This window comes from Carcharodon carcharias, chromosome 25 (genome assembly GCF_017639515.1).
Source record: "Carcharodon carcharias isolate sCarCar2 chromosome 25, sCarCar2.pri, whole genome shotgun sequence".
NCBI classification, from domain to species: Eukaryota; Metazoa; Chordata; class Chondrichthyes; order Lamniformes; family Lamnidae; genus Carcharodon; species Carcharodon carcharias.
In genome coordinates, this window is record NC_054491.1 from 5,593,729 (window position 1) to 5,610,509 (window position 16,781).

General features: G+C 43.5%; 1 long non-coding RNA gene across 1 annotated transcript in view; it reads left to right on the plus strand.

The window, feature by feature from the left end:
• LOC121269516 overlaps positions 1-10,846 on the plus strand; it is a 50,006-nt gene extending 39,160 nt beyond the window's left edge. The window contains exon 3 of the long non-coding RNA XR_005941366.1: positions 8,863-10,846. This is a non-coding gene — a long non-coding RNA (uncharacterized LOC121269516). The remainder of the gene's footprint in view (positions 1-8,862) is intronic.
• Positions 10,847-16,781: the final 5,935 nt, after the last annotated feature.

Here is a 16,781-nt window from a genome sequence, read left to right on the forward strand (position 1 = left end):
TTGCTCTCTGGCGGAGAATAAGGAATAAAGGAACCTTCTGTTTTTCAAACAGGAAGTTGGAGTTCAGGAGCAGGTTGCTGTGTGTGTGAATTATCCCCCCTTTGTGGGGGGTTGTGTGGGGGGTGGGCGCAGACCCGATCGGTGCCCCCGATTGGTCTGCGTTGCCATCTTGCATGGCCGGGCCAAATAAGGCCCGCCCAGCGTGAAGAGCACCCGGAAGTGCTGTGCACTCCCTGTGTGGGCGGGTTGGGGAGGTGGGGTTCCTACATCGAGAGTGCGCTCTTGCGCCTGAGGCACAGAGGTGCCTCGGGGAGATTAGTTTCACTTATGAAACATTGATTAAAGGTAAATCTGGTGAAACTGTCACATGAGCTGGGACAAGTCCATTAATTTTATTAAAAACTTTTAAAACATTTTAAAAACATTCATGAAACCCTATCCCGCCCATGGATGTGGTTCCGTGAAAAATGCGAAGACCGCCTGGGCTCTTCGCCTGCCCCACCCCACCCCCCCACCAACCTTAAGGTTGGACGGGCTGCTCAGTTTATTAGTTTAATTGATATTCAAACGGCCTTAATAGGCCTTTGACAGTTTGGCTGCCTGGCCCACCGAACTGAAAGTCTAATTCACGCGGGGTGATGTCGGGACACCCGCCCAATGTCACCGCGCATCATTTTACACCTTGGGGAGTAGGCCCCGCCCCCACTTGCTGAGCCAAGGATTCTGCCTTTATTGTTAAGCAGTGACAAAACCCTTCAAATGGCGAGGAGGGTGGGATCATCATTAATAGAGGCTTTTGATCCAGCTGCTGTGAACTTTGTAGTTTATGTTGAGCAAATGGACCATTTTTCATTGCAAGTGGGATTGAAGAGGAAAAGCAGGCTTCAGTGTTTCACACAGTCATAGGGATGAAAAATTTCATGTTCCTGAGAAATCTCATTGCTCCTGACAAGCCAGCAGGTAAAAGCTTTGGAGAGCTTGTGGACGTTTTGAAAAAGCCCTTCAATCCCAGACCAGCAATTATTGCCGTGAGATTCACCGAAGAGAACTGCGTGAAAGTGAGTCAGTTTCCCAGTTCCTGGCTGAGTTGAGAAAATTAGCTGAACATTGTGACTTTAAAGGTTACCTGGAAGAAGTGTGGTGTGATCGCTTGGTTTGTGGACTAAGAAATGAAAGAATTCAGCATAGATTGTTAGCGGAGCAAGAGTTGACACAGAGGAAAGCGTTCGAGATTGCGCAAAGCTTGGAGATGGCAGCGAAACAAGCTGAAGATTTGAAAGCACATTCCAACAATGCTGAAGTTAAATTAGTAAAGCCAGGGTATACTCACTTCCAACCACGTTCCCATTTGTAATGGAATAGGGCATAATGCAGAAGCCTGTAAGTGGAAAACCGCAGATTGTCGCTACTGTGGATAAAAAGGACACATACAGTGTGAATTCAGATCAAAGGCTGATCACTGTTAAGCAGTACTGCCAAGAAAAAGGCATCACAAGGAGCGCACAGACAAGTGCTGAAAATAAACAGGCAGTTTAAAAAGATTCACTACTTGGAAACAAAATGCAAAAGGAATACGTGTCCAGAAGAGAGAGAAATTGAAACTAACAGCCACAATGCAGAAGAGCAATTGTATTGCATTCAGTCTGATCTGAAATTAGATGAAGGGCTATAAGTTGACATTGCCTGAAATGGTAAAATGTTTGAAATGAAGGTTGACACTGGAACATCTGTTTCTTTTGCTTCAGAGAAGACATGGGAGAATATTTTCAAGAAATGCCCATTGGAGAAAATCCTCCTCTAGCTTGGCACCTACACTGGTGAGCCTGTTCATATACTTGGAAAAATGTCCGTTCAAACTAAATATGGAGATCAAATAGCAAGGTTGCCACTTATCATTGTGAAAGGGGATCGTCCATCGCTTATGGGCAGGAACTGGCTAAAAGAAATTCGGCTTGACTGGAGTAAAATAAATAAAGTGCATTGCAACCTCATGTTGCAGTCCTTGTTAGACAAGCATACTGATGGTGTCAAAGAAAGTCTTGGAATTATTAAAGATATTGAAGCTAAACTTGCTGTGAAGGCCGAAGCTTCTCCAAGGTTCTTCAAACCACGTTCAATTCCTCACTCAATGTGATAGAAAATTGAGCAGGAACTAGAACGACTTGAAAACTTTCAGATAATTGAGAAAGTTGATTGTGCAGAGTGGGCAGCTCCATTAGTTCCAGCAGTGAAGGATGACAGGTCCATCAGAATATGTGGTGACTATAAAATTACCATTAATCCTTTCCTGGAAGTGCATCAGTACCCACTCCTGAAAATTGAGGACCTGTTCGCTGCTCTGAATGGGGGTGAATTATTCACAAAGTTTGACCTATCACAGGCATTTTTGCAAATGCAGCTGAGTGAAGATTCCAGGAAGTATACAACCATCAGCACAGACAGCGGTCTGTATCAATACAAACGACTACCATTCAGAATCGCATCATCACCAGCCTTATTCCAGCAGACCATAGACAAAATTCTGCAGGGCCTCCCTGGTGTAATCTGCTTCCAAGACGACATGCTCATCACCGGGAAAAAAAAACCCAACTCTTTTAGAGAACCTAGGCAGGGTCCTGCTTAGGCTGGAAAAATACGGCATCTGCTGTAAGAAATCCAAATGCTCATTCCTGAAGCTCCCAGTGGAGTACCTGGGACATGTGATCAATGAAACTGGCCTCTCAAACTCACCTAGAAAGCTGGAGGCAATGGTGAATGCACCACAACTCAAAAATGTTAAGGAGCTTTGTTCGTTTTTGGGACTTGTGAATTACTACAGCAGGTTCATTTCCTGTTTGGCCACCAAGGCAGCAGCACTGAGTAATCTGCTGAAGAAGGATGCAAAATGGGGTTGGTCACAAGCCTGTCAGGAAAGTTTCAAGGAACTCAAGCAAGAACTCACTTCTGCTGAAGTCCTGGCGCATTTCAATGAAAAGTTACCTGTCAGCCTGGCTTGTGATGCATCTGGATATGGTGTTGGAGCTGTCAGTGCCCACACATTTCCTGCTGGCAGTGAAAGACCCATTGCATACACCTCATGCACATTGTCCAAGGCAGAACAAAAGTATGCTCAAATTGAGAAGGAAGCTCTTGGACTAAACTATGGAGTCAAGAAGTTCCACCAATATTTGTATGGGCGTAAATTCATGTTAATTACAGGCCACAAGCCTTTGACCTGGTTGCTTACCCCAAAGTCACTTGCCGCTGCGTGCCTACAAAGGTGGGCACTGATCTTATCTGCTTACCAGTACAAAATTATATTTTGCTCTACTGAGAATCATGGAAATGTGGACACACTTTCCAGACTTCCATTACACCACAGTTCCACAGCCTGAAGTGAAGACACTGATTTCAATGTGAACCAGACTGAATGTTACCTGTTAAAGTGGACCAAATTTGACTTGAAATACAGAGGGAAGCTGTGCTCTCCAAAGTTTACCTGTACATACATAAGGGTTGGTGTGTACCTCAAGAAGTGACTACTGAGCTTAAGCCTTGCTACATGCTTAGATTTGAGCTGACTCCACAAGACGGTTGTTCGTTATGGGGAATCAGAGTTGTTATTCCTCCAAAATTCCAAACACGAGTGTTAGAAGAACTTCATCTCAGTCACGTGGGAGTCATCAAAATGAAAGCATTAGCTCCTCTACATGTATGGTGACCACACCTGGATAAAGACATCGAAGGCATGGTCAGTGATTACCTTCCAGGCCAAGAAATGAAGTCTTCCCCTTCACCTGCCCCATTACATCCATGGGTTTGGCCTGACCACCTATGGCAGAGACTTCATGTGGACTTTGCCAGGCCACTTCTCACTCATACATTCCTGATTGTGGCTGATGCCCACACAAAGTGGCCTCATGTTATTCCCATGAAGTTGACAACTTCTGCAAAGACCATTGATGCTCTCCGGAATGTGTTCACTATTTTTGGATTGCCGGAGCAGATTGTGTCTGACAATGGCACACAGTTCACCTCATGCGAATTTCGAATATTCATTAAAAACATTGGGATCAAACAGATTCTCATCTCGCCTTATCACCTGTCGTCAAGTTGCGAAGCGGACCGCTTTGTCCAGACATTCGAAATGGCCATATTGAAGGGGAAGAGCAAACAGTTTGGAAGTTGAAGCTGAAGAACTTTTTGATGATGTATCCTAACAATCCAAATTCAACAACAGGTGTACCTCCTGCTGAGCTGATGTTTGGAAGGCGACTGCGTACCAGAATGGATTTACTGTGTCTGGACTTGAAAGGAAAGATTGGTTCAAGGTAACTTGACCAGAAAAGGTCACATGACACAAGTAAACCAGCTCATGAGTTTAATCTGGATCAGTCTGGTTGGGTCCGAAATTACTGTGGGACAAGTGGCTACTGGGAAGAATCATCAAGCGTTGAGGAACACCGAGCTAAGATGTTGAATCTTTCTGTAGAATCTGGTGAAAGGAACACTGACCAGATTAGAGAAGCCAAATCCAACTAACCAATTTCCAGCGATCTCCAGTCACAGTGGAAGATTTCTGGGAAACATCTGCTTCAGTTGGTGAAACCCAACTTGATTCAACTGACAAACCTGTAGCTGCAGCTGTTGAACCTGAACAGAAATAAGTGGAACTGCAGAACAAACAAACGGATATACCTAAGCCAGCTCTCCTCTCAAGGCCAAAGTGAATCTGACCGATTTGTTCCTGGCTAAAGGGGGAGGAGATGTAATGATTGTGTTTAATGGTTATGCTTTTTAGTAAAAGTCCATTTTAGTTAAAAATAATTGTTGTATGAAACCTGCCAGTAGGGTATGTTAATTCCCGGAAGTATTGCTCTCTGATGGAGAATAAGGAATAAAGGAACATTCTGTTTTTCTTACAGGAAGTTGGCGTTCAGAAGCAGGTAGCTCTGTGTGTATTCTTAATTGTTAAAAAGTGACAAAGCACTTCAGACACCCAGGAACAGAGGCAGAGAAGCGATATAATATGAGTCCTACCTCCACAAGGGCGGTGGTAGAGAGGACCATAGGTCTTCTCAAGATGTGCTTCCAATGCCTGGACTGATCGGGGGAGCATTACAATACCCCCCAGAGTGGGTGTCACTGATCACGGTTACATGCTGCGCTCTCCACAATCTGGCACTGGCAAGGGGGGATCCACTGGAGGTAGAGGATCTTGATGCAGCTCCATAGGCCACAGATGATGAGTCCAGTAGTGAATCTGAAGAGGAGCACAGTGAGGAGAATGCTGAGGGCGTGGAGCCAGACCTCAGTAACCTGCAGGGAGGCAGGGACACCAGGGATGCCTTGATCCAATGCTCCTTCAGCTAGGCTACCATAGATCAGCTTCAACTGCACGCCAGGGCTGTCACCTCCATCCTGGATGTCTGAAAGGACTCTTTTATTTGAACCCAAAGAACACTCAATGCCTGTGCAATAAAGTTCAGTGCCACCTATGCCCAGCATCACAACCTGCCATTCCCCACACCAATGAAATAAAAAGGTGAAGAATACTCAGGCCATGACAACAAAAACACAATTTATGTCATTCTGCCAGTTCAATAATCGTAACAGAACATTTCTGGTATTCAACAGCAGGCCAGTATACACAAAGTAAACAAAAATGAACATAAAATCACAGTGACCCGTCCCTTTTGTGCTCGTGGAGTCTTTAACTTATGTTTGTGAGGACTATGTCTAGGTGCTTCTCCATCACTGGCACCAGCATTGAAGATAACCTGCCGACAGTGCTGTCTTGTTGGCCTTGATGTTTTTGTCAGTCATCCTGTGACCAGTGGAGCCAGTGCTGGCCCCACCTGGCATCTCCCCAGTTGACGTGGCCGCATCAGATGCTCCGGTCACTGGCGGAGGGGCAGGGGAGCTGCTGCCATCAGCCAAAGCACCCTGAGAGGAGCCCACAGAGATGACAAGCAGTTCGTGCACCAACGTGAGGTCACTCTGGACCTCCCTGCTCACCATTGATGGACTGGCACCTATCTGGGATACTGGGTGCCCCATCCATCTCCCACACAGGCATTGACCACCTGAGGTTATTGCCTGTTTGAGTTCTTGCAAGTCCGAGTGCAACCCCAGGGACCCCTCATTCTGTCCCTGGAGCTGTCTCTCTATGTAAGTCACCACTTTATCAATGGAGGAGGCATCCGCATGACAATCAACGCAGTGACCATGGCATGCAGACCCTCATGGATCTCGACCAGATCCTCCCTCCACATTCCTCTGGACATCCAGCATCTGCTGCCTAATGGACGACTCCAGAGGCTCATCATCAGCCTTTGACTGAGCATTGTCCTGGTCCCAGCAGTCCTCCAACTGCCGGTACCCTGGGCACTCTCTGCCTCTGCCTGCACCTCAAGCGATTGTGAAGTGTCCTCACCAATGTGCAGCGAGATGCCTACCAAGGTGCTGGTACCTGCGCTGGTGCCTGCTTCAGAGAGTGGGTGTGACGTAGGTGCAAATGACACCCGGTTGTCCTCCAGTGTCAGGGATGGCCCTTTGGGGTCCAGAGGTCGGATACCTGCTGGTGAACTTAAAAGGGAGAAGGAGGACATGTCATTAGTTAAAGCCATCACACTTTCACTGTGCATTTCAGGCACCCTGGTGAAGCCATGGAGATCTGCATCATGGTGCCCTCTTCTCCCAATGATCAATGGGGACTCCAGATTCGAGGCTCACATCAATGAAAAGACTTCACGAGAATAGTTGCACAAGCCAAAATTTTCACCATATGCTCTGCACCCTTCATCTGGCACTCCCGCCTCTCCACACCTGGTTGCATGTTGGACATGCCGGCTCTCAAGCTCTAGGGTGTCTGGCTCATACGTCAAGAGAATTAGGAAGCTAGTTGGACCTCCGCCAGCCCACGGACTTTCTATCTTGTTGTGGGCCTTCTTCTCCTGAAACATTGATTAGTCCACTCCCTACTGATAGCGCCATTGCAGCCTGGCCAACCCCAGTTGTGGAACACCTGGCAGGGTGCATCCAAGTCATGGCCCTCAAGCCACAAGGTCACCCGCTTGGCCAACTCTGGCATGATTGACAGTTGACACTCAGACTCTGGCATTCCTGACACATTCCAACACTGTACTCACCCTTCCTGAGGGCAGCAGGTCATTGTAGTGCGAATGGCATTGCACCCATGTACGCTGCACCATGTCATGGCTGCTGACCAGCGCTGCCACCTTCTCCCATGCCCTTTCGGTGAGGTGCGGTGGCCTCCTCCTCCCATCCCTGGGGAAAAGGGTGTCCCTCCTGGCAGCCGCCTCCTCCAGTGGGACGGCGAGACACTCATCAGAGAAGTGGGTGGGCTGAGTGCCCACCCAACTTGCCCTCCCGCCTGCCGTGTCCAGCTGCACCCGGGTCCATAGCGTCAGCTCAGGGAACGTCCTCTGTGGCAGCCCTCCAGGGGCTGCCTGGGCCGTTTTGAAGCTGGGCGCTGGGTCACCATTGGACTCAGTGGCCCATTGATGCCCACCCTGTCTTGACGCCTCCTGGGCAGTGCAGAGCTGTGTTGCATGCTGGGCAGGCCATAATTGTCCCGCCAGCGTGAAATCGCAGTCAGGGCTGAATTGCGGGCAGGAGTTCATTTTGCGGCCGCTCCCAGGCTTGCCTGCCCGATGTTGGGAAAATCCTGTCCGATGGTTCTGATGGAAGGTCACAGACCTGAAGTTTTAACCCTGTTTTTTTCTCCTCAGGTGCTGTCTGACCTGCTAAGTATTCCCAACATTTTCTGTTTTTATTTCAGATCTTCAGTATCTGCAGTTTTCTCTTTTGTTCTAATCTGGCATTTTGACAACCATTGCATTTGGAAGGATGTGTCTATTGAATTGGATGCAATGATACATCATTGGGCCATGTTTCACTGTAATTGACCTTTAGATGAGCCACTTTAGCTATGCTAAATCTATACTTGGAATTCACATTGTATTTATGAGAATATATTGGGACACTTGAGATGTCTAGGCAAAGATCAGATCCTTGTTGCCATTAGCACTCAATAAAAAAACAAATAGAGAAAAAGCAATAGACTTATAATCATAATTGACCATAAAAGCATGATGGTGAAAAGTTAGTCCATCAGTTAATTGCAGCTGTAGTGAATATAAATGTTATTTTGTAGGAAAATGGTATAATGGTCTATAGATTTTCTGTTTTATTGCTCTCATCATGGGCACTTTAGGCTGTGTACACATCCATATCTAGATGAAGGAAATATTTTCATAGGACTGCAATAATATTCTTAATCATGAGTCGTTTCTTTGGAGTACTTCATTTTCCTTAATGAATCTTGTACTTGCTCGGCCAAGACCTAATTAATATAATTTCCTGTCAGGGAGAAAAGTTTCATTAAGCCTATATAATTTACTGGCTGAACTGCAGTTTAAATATTGTGCCCAAAATTGAGCTATTCAAATTCAGGAAGGATGTCAAGGGCAAGAAGGAGATAAGAGGTTCGCTAGCATGATACCAGGATTAATAGACTTTAGTTTTTGAGAAACTAGAGAAGAAAAAGTTGAAAGGAAGTCGAACAGAGGTGTTCAAGAGGAAGGGATTGATAAGTTAAATAGAAAATGTATACCAATACTTGGATATTGTCAGTATATCAGACACTGCATTCCATAGGATTCACTTTGATATGGTGAGAAGGGTTACATTCTTTAATGACCCAGAACAAAAGTGATGAATATAACTCTTGGTAGGGACACCTGAGTGAGACAGGTTAAAAGAAAGCAGACTAAAGGCAGCTCACTGACTTCCAGGTAGAGACCGGTGAGTCAGGTTAACAAAATGTTGATGCAAAAGAAATTATGTTTTTCATTATAGGAACAACCTAAAGATGAGATGTCAGTTACAGAATTGCACGTCAACTTTGGAGAACCACGATCTGCTGGATATAATGCAAGAAATTAAGTCAAATATCTTGCTCTGGACATACAGGACTGGAAGAATTTGGTTACCTGATGTACCAAAAGTCACAGATTTTTACTAAACTAATAATCAGACAATTGACATGTTGCACATGGGAGCAAGTGTTCAGAAGTCTATTTGTATCAGAAGTGTGAAGAAAGCTCAGCACACCTGGATGCTCTCTGTCTCATGCAAACTGGAGGGCAAGGACATATCTGAATTTAATGGACAGCTTTTATAAAGAGCCAATTCCATAGTTGAAAGGGAATTTACATCAAGAAGTTTATGATGATTAGTTTGAAATGTGTTTCTTCATTTACCAAAGGAGCTGGAGACAACATATGATAACTGGCTGTAAAATTATTAAATACAATCAAAGAATTCATTGTAAATTGATTAATCAGATGGAAAATTGGAAGTGTCACTTGGCAGTGCCTAATAAATGACCCCTAAACCATTGGTGATTCTATGGTTTCCAAGATGACAGAACCAGATATTTCTGCCTCAAATTATGTATTTTTGGTAGTAATTGAGGTTTTGGAGGCTTATTGGTCCAGCTATTCAAAAGGAAGGAAAAGACACAAATAGATTGCAAATTTTCTGATACCCTGAATTCCTCCCCAGGTCCAATTGGAGATGTCCAAAACAGGCATTTGGTTGGTTTAACATGAGATACAGAAAATACCCAACTTGGCCAGTGTAGTAATTATGGTTTTAATTATTGTGTAATACACCTTTAAGAATAAATGATTGTTAAGGGAGATCATATGATCTTTAGTACCCAATAGGAGAGTAGCACAGGCTACCTTAGCAGTCAGTAGCTAGTAGTTTGGAGTTAATGTGTAGTGATAGAGTTTGAGTTGAAAGCACATATGTAATTGCTGCTGAGTACCTTATAAATAAACTTAAAGTTTCCACCCAAGATCTGCTGATCAACTCCATCAATAGTACCAACTCGGCCACCATTCACAACAAACTGGCGATGAGGATGAAACAAGTTTAAGACAAGAAATCCAGTGAAAAGAAATTGAACCTGTACCTCGCCCAGTGAGTGTGGGTAGACGTGCTGTTCGAATCGATGATGTAAGTCCCTCTCAAGATGCCACAATTCAGAAGAATTGACCTTTTTGATCCAGCCACCGACGTTTGACCTCATTACATTGAATGTCTCATGTTCTTTTTCCAAGCAAATGAGATTATGAGAGATAAGAAGAGGTGAGGGGCCTCTTAAGTACATGTGGGAATAAAACCTATGGCTTGCTTTGAAGTTTGACGGCATCCAGTGACCCAGATTTGACAACTTTTGATGAATTAGTGGAACTCATGAAGGGTCATTATCAATCAAAGCCCTCAGTAACGATGCAAATGTTCAAGATGAATTTAAGAAATAGAGCCCCAAGTGAGCCAGTTGCATGCTATGTGGTAAGTTTGAAGCAGTTAACAGAACATTGTGAGTTTGGTACATCTCTAAGCAACATGCTCAGAGATTGTTTAGTGTGTGGTCTGAATGAGGTCATGATTTAGGAGAGATTGTTGTCCAAAGCAAATTTGGATTTCAAGAAGGCGCTAGAGCTAGCACTGGCCATGGAAAGCACAGTAAGAGATTCAAAAGCAATAAAGGGTGTGCAAAATGGCACCATCTTCCACATCAGGTGGGAAACCCCAGCCAAAAAGGGCGCAAAAATGCAAAACTCTGCAGAGAAGCAGGGAACAGCCCCCATTCACCACAAAATGGCTTAGCGGTGAAAACAAAGAATAATTTCAATAGCGGTGGAAACAAGCAGTTTTTTTAACATTTGGCAGTTTAAAGAAATTGAATGTTATTTTTGTCTTAGAAATTGACTTATAATGAGACAGTGCAAGGAAAGATTCAAGCAGGCTTTTAAACAAAAGAAAAACAACTGTGAGATCTACAATGTAGAAGAGCCTGAAACAACAAATTCAGATACTTACTCATTGTTTAATCTGAGAGTTGGAAAGTCAGAACCAATATTTGTAAAAGTGAAAGTAAATGGCAGACCTGTTAGAATGGAAGTGGACACAGGAGCTTCCACTACGGTAAATGGGGAACATATTTTCAGATATGCGAATAATAGTGAACATCAATTAAATTTAGAAGAAACAGCTACCAAGCTAAAAACATACACGGGTGAAGACATTCAAGTCAAAGGTATAAGTAGGGCAACTGTTCATTATGGAAGCCAATCGGCAAAGCTGCAGGTGTTGGTATTGAGAGGACCAAGCTTTCTAGTGCAAAATTGGCTAAGGGAAATCAACCTTCAGGGGCCACTGAGATTCCAAAAGGAAGCTGGATGCGTTCCTGTTTTGAAAAGGAGTGCATAAGGACTCAACAAACTGCAGAAATACAGGCTGTCTTAAACCAAAACCTGAAAAAACAGCAGAAGAAACTCAAAGAGACCCTACTTGATGACAGAGTTCGAGATGAGGTGAGCAACCTTTGAAAGGGAAAAGAAAGCCTGTTAAAAGGACCTTCACACACTACAAGATTCCCTCAGGTCAAAGTTTGTACCACTGGAAAGGTACAAGGAGAAATGGAAAGAATTCAGCACTTCTCTGAACAAACTGAAGGATAAGTTGGCAGAGGAGACTCCACAATGTTCAATTTTCTAGGAAGCAACAAACAAGTACAAAAAAGAGACAGAAGAGCTGAAGAATTAGCTAAATGAAGCCAAAGAGGCTTTGGAAGCAAAAGCCGCAGAATTTTCCAAAAGGCAGATAGGTGATGAAATTTTGGGAAACTCAGCCACTGAGCTCGGACAAGTTAAACTTGCATCTGAGAGCAATGTGGCCAATAGCGAAGTCAAAAAGAAGGCCGAGATTAAAGTCTGCGCTAGAAAGAAGAAGGAATGTAGAAAGAAGATACAGAAATACTAAGAGGATTTTAATCCTGCAGCACTTAAGTACACTTTTGTGCATTAGCCTGGGAATCAAAACACAAACGCTGATGCACTTAGTCATTTGTCTTTACAAGAAAATGACGAGGATGTCCCAGTTCCGCAGGAACTTGTTTTACTGTTAACTTTCTTAAATTCCTTGCTGGTATGTGCTCGACAGATCAGAGACTGGACAAATCGAGACCCAGTCCTATCTCAGGTACGAGAACAAGTGCTTCATGGCTGGTCACAAGAGTCCGTATCTGATGAAATGAAACCGTACTTTATTGGAAACATGAAATAACCAGCCAGGATGGCATCTTATTGTGGGGAGCACGAGTGATAGTTCCTCCAAAGGGTAGGCAGCCACTGTTAATTGAACTACACAGCACACATCCAGGAATATCCGAATGAAGACCATAGCACGCAACTACCTATGGTGTCCTGGAATGGATGACGAAATGGACAGTTTAGTGAAGAACTGTGTGCAATGTCAGCAACTGCAAAAGTTACCTTCAACAGCTCCATTACACCCTTGGGGGTGGCCAGGAAGACCATGGGTGGGGTTACACGTTGACTCTGTTGGACCTTTCATGGGAACAATGTTTCTGCTCATTGTCAATGCCCACTCAAAATGGATGGACATATATGAAGTGAAGTGACCAACGTTGACTGCTACAATTGAGAAACTATGTCAAAATTTTGCCATCAACGGACTACAGAAATAGTCATTTCTGATAACAGCACAGCACTTACAAGTGCTGAGTTTCAATGGTTTATCAGCCTCAATTGTATCACTCATGTGAAAGCTTCATCATATCACCCTTCCTCAAATGGACTGTCCGAAAGCGCAGTTCAAATGTTCAAGATAGGCGTGAAGAAGCTAACTGGAGATGCTTTAGCAACCAAGCTAGCACACTTTCTTTTCTGTGTCACACCTGCAGAGTTATTGTTGAAACACTATCTCAGAATGAGATTGAGCTTAATAATGCTGAATTTAGAGGGGAAGGTGGAAAGGAGTCAGGTAAGTCAGAAAATTAGACATGACTGGCATGGTTGTGAGATGAAATTTACCATGGGAGAGACAGTATAGGTGAAGAACATTGGAAAAGGACCAAAGTGGTTACCGGGTGAAATACTGCAGTGACTGGACTTCTAGCTTACCACATGGAGGTGGAAGGCCGAGTCATATGGAGACCATTCAAGGAAGAGAGAAGAAGATCATCAAGAATTGATTCCACCAGTGTTCACGGCCGGGCCCTGTTGAGAGTGCTCAATCCAGTACAGACATGTCTGATGTTCCTCTAAGAGTTGAGGATACAGAACTGCAAGAGCCCACCGAAGCACCTGATGTTCAGGCAAATCCAGACAAGGAGACTCCTGACAAAACACCTGTGTAGAGCTGAGATGTTCTATATGCATAAAGAAACTACCATTGCCAATGCTTTATAGAGCTCCTGGAAAATAATGTTTTCTGCTTTACCCCATCGTCCCTCCAGCGGGCAGATGGTAAGGATATTTAAGCTGTTTGAGATATTGAGTTTCCTCTATTGCAATCTTGAGATCCTTCAGGTATTGAATGACTACATTTGGGTAATAAAATCCTATAATCTTGCATAAAGATATTATTTGTATTTCTACACTTATGAGCCCTGTCCAGTTGCAACTGGAGTTATTTTAAGTGTTTCTGTAGTTTGTGGTACCACACAGTAAGTTGGGTTAAAATATAGGCCATCCTACATTACTCTAATAATACATAATTCTGTATAATAGCTGCTGAGCTCCTTTCTCAGGTGTCAACAATTATAATATTTGGGTGTTGGATTTAGTGTGACTTTACTTGCCTAAAATATTAATATAAACTTCATCAGAAGTGACAGACAATATGGCTCCAAGCTGGATACATATTTGCTTATTCTCAGTTTTAGGTATTCTTGTGTTTTAAGCAGCACCTGAAAGGTGTAGAGCTGCCTAGCCCAAGTTGACGCATATAGGAGAAGGGTATCTGACATAGCAAGGGTTAAGGTGGGAGTGGGAAACAGTGCCTCCCACAGTGTGATGTAAAGAGGCACATAACCTGGGATTAGATTCAGTTGTGAACTGCACAGAGACCTGTATAGAAGTAAGCATGGTGTCAGACCATAGCTTGCTATACCCTATATATGTGTTTATATTTATGTGTTATCAATAAAAACCTAATGTTCAACCATATAAGACTCAGAACTTCTTTGTGAGACCTACTGAACATACAACTTACATCAATGCATTCCTGATCTAGGCTGCAACCAGCCACATTGACCTAGAATTGTTATATCTGCAGTGGAAGATTAATTTCAAACATATGACTCTTTTTTTTAATAATGTTCAAATTCATTTCATTTCCACAAGGAAATTTATCTCATCATTTAAGTCACTTCTCTTATCTACTACTATTGAATGATGGTGCATGAGCTGTTCCTTCAGTGTGCTTTTTTTCCAATATTAGTCATATAATTGTTGCCTTCAGTACAAATTGCTTTTGGATCATTATCCAGAATATGAATCAATGTAATGAATATTTATTGATTAGTAATTCTTCATTCCTCAAGTAGGCTAAGGGCTTGGTTGGTAATGATTTTTTATTGGCCTTTTTAGAAATGGCAGAATTGTTGGTTCTAAATTTAAGAACATAAGAAATAAGACCAGGAGCAGGCCATGCAACCCCCTCTAGCTGGTGTCACCATTCAACAAGATTATGGATAATCTTTTAGCTTAACTTCACTTTCATGCCCTACCTCCATATGCCTTGATTCTTGTACTGTCCAAAAATCTATCAATCTCTGTCTTGAATAAACTCAATGTCTGACCATCTTCAGCCCCTTGGGGCAGAATGTTCCAAAAATTCACAACCTCCTCATCTCAGTTTGAAATGGCTGACCCCTTGTCCTGAGGCTATGGTCCCTAGTTCTAGAGTCTCCAGCCAGAGGAAACAACCCTTTAGCATCTACCTTGTCAAGTTTTCTAAGAATGTTGCACCTGAAAAGCTCTCTGTAATAAAGTTTAGCCATTTTTTGCTGAAACCTCTCCACTCTGTCGAATCATTACACTATTTTTCACTCGCTTAACCCTTGTGTTCCCACAGGTCAAGCTAGCAAATTCAACAGTGGCCAGTTTGACTTAATTCAATTGTGTCTTATGTGCATTCTCACAGCATAACAGGAATGTGCAGCTTAAAATTAATCAGTTACATTCAGATATCTCAGTCCATGTCACATGAAACATTCACAGAAACAAGATTCATTTTTAACAACAAGTGTAATAGTGCCAATACAGTTGATAAGTTAGGCAAGATGCGGCTATAGTAGTTGATCATACCCAGTAAGAACTTGAGTTTGGTTACATTGGATGGCGAGGGTGCATCTTTTATTGCCCAAACTTTCTCTTCTACTGGATGCAAACCCATGGCACCCAACCTGTGACCCAGATAAGTAACTTCTGGTACATGAAATGTGCATTTTCCCTTCTTTAACCGCACGCAGGCTTCCGTAAACCTTCGCAGCACCTCCCCCAGGTCGGCCAAGTGTTCGGTCCCATTTGACCCTATGATCAGAGCATCATCTGGGTATACTACCACTTGGGGAATGACTTGCTCTTCATTGTTCTCTGGAAATAGCACATGCAGATGATATTCCAAAGAGTAGGCACCTTTACGGATAAAGACTCTTGTGTGTGTTAATAGTCACATAGTCTCTTGATGTGCTATCCAGTCCTAATTGTTGGGTATATTCAATTTTGTATAAGACTTGCCTCCAGCTAACTTTGCATATTAGTCATCTATCCTTGGAATAGGTTACTTGTCTAGTTTTGCTGCCTTGTTTACAGTCAGTTTATAGACTCCACAAGTGCGTATGGTTTGATCAGGCTTAACTATGGGTGCTGCCCATTCAGAGAATTGGACAGGTTGGATGATGCCCAGCTTTTCTAACCGGTACAGTTCTGCATCTGCCTTCTCCTTCAACGTGTAAGATACACGCCTGGCCTTAAAGAAATATGGTGTTGCCTGAGGATCCGCATATATTTTGGCCTGCACACCTTTTTACTTCCTTAATTCATTCCGAAATACCCTGTCATATTTCCTTAGCAGTTCAGGAACTCCTATTTTCAGGTGAAATATCTCAAAACAGTCAAGCTTGATCTTCTATAACCAGTCTCTGCCTAAAAGACTGGGTCCTTCTCCTTGCACTATTATCACATGTAGCTGGGCTGGTTGTTGCCTATAAGACACTGGTACAGTGGCGATGCCCTTTCCCTGAATATATTCTCCATGTCTTCAGTTTAGCAGTTGTCCCCTCCAGGTTTATCAGCTTTCTACCTTCACTAAGGTATTTGAAATTGTGCTCTCTCCTCACTGTAGTTGAGGCACCTGTATCCACCTCCATTATTAGTGGCTTCTCATTAACTTGAATTGTGACAGTAATATGTTTGGTTTTCACAATAGTTACGTTATACAGGGAATAAATATCGGTTTCAGCAGTTTCAGGTCCTGCTGTATTTTTTAATTCAATCACGTTGGTTTGCTGCTTTACGGGCTTTACCTTGCCCTGAATCGCCTTACTACATGACCTTTCTGATGGCAGTAATGGCATTCTGCCTTCTTGAATTTACAAGTCTCTGGTCCGTGGTCACCTCCGCATCTCTAACGACTTAACCTTGGAGTCGCTGCTGAAGCTACTGGACCTTTTCATGTTTCTAACAATGGACATGTCATCCCGCTTCGATGCTGTGGGTCTGGTTTACGTGCCACGTTCGACAGTGGGTTCCCACCTCACATGAAGAATAGCTCCATGTTGTATGTGTTGCAAAGCCTGTGAGTCTTTCGCAGCACTTTCCATGACGAGGGAGATTTCCAGGGCGTGCTTCAAGTCGATGAAGACCTCGGCAAGCAAATGATGCTGAATCCTG